General features: G+C 45.7%; 1 protein-coding gene across 3 annotated transcripts in view; it reads right to left on the bottom strand.

Moving 5' to 3' along the window:
* Window positions 1–1462: 1462 nt before the first annotated feature.
* The window catches only part of LOC143899750 (putative inorganic phosphate cotransporter), a 13403-nt gene continuing 12691 nt past the window's right edge, over window positions 1463–2174 (bottom strand). For all 3 annotated transcript variants that reach the window (XM_077410276.1, XM_077410277.1, XM_077410278.1), the window contains exon 7: window positions 1463–2174. This exon is cut by the window's right edge and continues 1058 nt beyond it. The gene's annotated coding sequence lies outside the window, so the exon portion shown is untranslated.

The raw sequence follows: 2174 nt of genomic DNA, 5'->3' as shown, positions 1-2174 counted from the left end.
CTGTTTCATAGCGGTTCAATAGATGTTTGATAGCTGTTTTAGTTGTTTGATAGCTGTTCAAGAGCTGTTTGATAGCTGTTTTAGTTGTTTGATAGCTGTTCAATAGCTGTTTGATGGCTGTTTTTAGCTGTTTAAAAGAAGTTTGATAGCGGTTCAATAGCGGTTATACAGATCGCAGTTATACTGATAGCTGTTTTTAGCTGTTTAATAGCTGTTCAATAGCAGTATTACAGATTAAACCATTAAAAGTTAATGGTGCGATATCGTTTTCGAAAATATGTCTTGCGGTGACTTCATCGCACACGTGCAGGTATTCGCGCAAACGGGGGTCGGGGGCGAGCGAGAGAAACCGCGAGCGAGAACACGCGAGGGAAAGAGACCGCGCGAACGAGAAGACTCGCGCAAACGGGGGGGGGAACACCGCGCGAGCGAGAAGACGAATGGGGGGACGGGAAAGAAACATCTTCGAGGGGGAGATAACGCGAGCGTGCCGTGTAACGTCACGCGGACTCCGCGGCGCGGCGAAACGCGAACGCGGGTCCCTTCGCCCCGCGGCGCCCGAAAACGCGAACGCTCCGCGGCGCGGCGAAAACGCGGATCCCCCCTCGCCCCGCGGCGCCCGAAAACGCGAACGCTCCGCGGCGCGGCGAAAACGCGGATCCCCCCTCGCCCCGCGGCGCGGCGGAAACGCGGTCGCCCCGCGGCGCCGGAAAACATGACGCGGCGAAAACGCGGTTCCCCTTCCTCTCCCCCGCGACGCCTGAAAAACGCGGTTCCCCCCTCCCCCTTCCCCGCGACGCCGAAACATGCGGGTCCCCCCTCCCCCTCCCACGCGGCGCCGAAACACGCGGTTCCCCCCTCCCCCGCGGTCCCCCCGTCCGCGGTTCCCCCCGCCCCTCACCCCTCCTCAGATCCCCGGAGTGGAACCGGCCTACCTTACCTACTCGAGAATATATTTATAATCATAGACTGCATCTTAAGAAACAAATTTAGTTATAAAATAGTAATAAAATTTCAATAAAAATAAATTTTTTTTATGCCGGGTAAATATCGGAAATCAGTGTCCTCTAGTATTTGAGTGAGTAATTCAATACTAACAATAAGCACCAGTAGTTCTGTGTAATAAATTACTACCAGTAATCCAGTAATTTATTACTGTGTACTTTTAGTACTTTTTTCTGTAAGGGACGTGAAACTTTCACATAAATTCCACGTCGAATCGATGATCTCATCCACGTGGATCCGACTACCGTTTTTAAGCGGATGATCCACTCGATTGTCTACATGAATTCTACGTTGCTGGTCCACATGAAAGAAACGTGGATTCCACGTTCCTGTTTTACTGGGGGGGGGGCGGTTGTCAATAAACAACCCCCTTAACGATGAAGCTCTACGATGACACTCAAGGGATGATATTCAGGAGATGAAAGACCAGGGACGTAACAATATTAATGCAATAATGTTAATAATAAGAACACCGTCTAAAGGCGCCGCGGCCGCCCGGACACAAGGTGAAGATTTTATTTAATGAATTGAATCTCTCAAACTTAAAAAACAATTACAAATTAAATTTAAAAAAAAGCATAAACCTAATTAAAGAAACCTTTCTCTCTGTGTATGTGTGTGCACACACGTACACAGAGTAAATTACATTTTATTATATTTTTAATTATTCTTATAAGATTTCTGCAATGTTTTACATTGTTCTGATTTCGACAAAATGTTGCAATTGCAATGTCTCTGTAGTGTCTCTACAACATTCCCAGATAGCCAAATGCTGTGAGTTTGCTGCCATGTTGCCAACAAGCAGCTTGTCGTTATAATGCAACTAATTTTGACAAACTCGGGACAAGGTGAGACAGCATTATATGCTTGTCGGGTTGAACTCATATGAATTATATTTCTATTAACAAGAAATTGATTGCAACGTGACAGCATCAATTTGTGAGGGATTTGTGACAATTTCATATTGTCAACACTTCGTTAGCAACGAGATACAATTAAAAAACTTTATAGCTTGATGACATATACACAATAACGGATGGAAATCATTATATATGTGTTATTGCCATCATGTTTGCATCATGATGCTCAAGATGGAACGATGAATCATTCATTCTGTCATGTTGCAGACAACATAACGTACCAATATTGCGAACCGTTTGCTCTTGAAA

Source organism: Temnothorax americanus, unplaced genomic scaffold (genome assembly GCF_048541705.1).
Source record: "Temnothorax americanus isolate GAGA-0224 unplaced genomic scaffold, ASM4854170v1 Scaffold289, whole genome shotgun sequence".
In the NCBI taxonomy this organism is placed as follows: Eukaryota; Metazoa; Arthropoda; class Insecta; order Hymenoptera; family Formicidae; genus Temnothorax; species Temnothorax americanus.
Note: the sequence above shows the minus strand (reverse complement) of the source record. Positions and strands in the feature narration are given on the sequence as shown.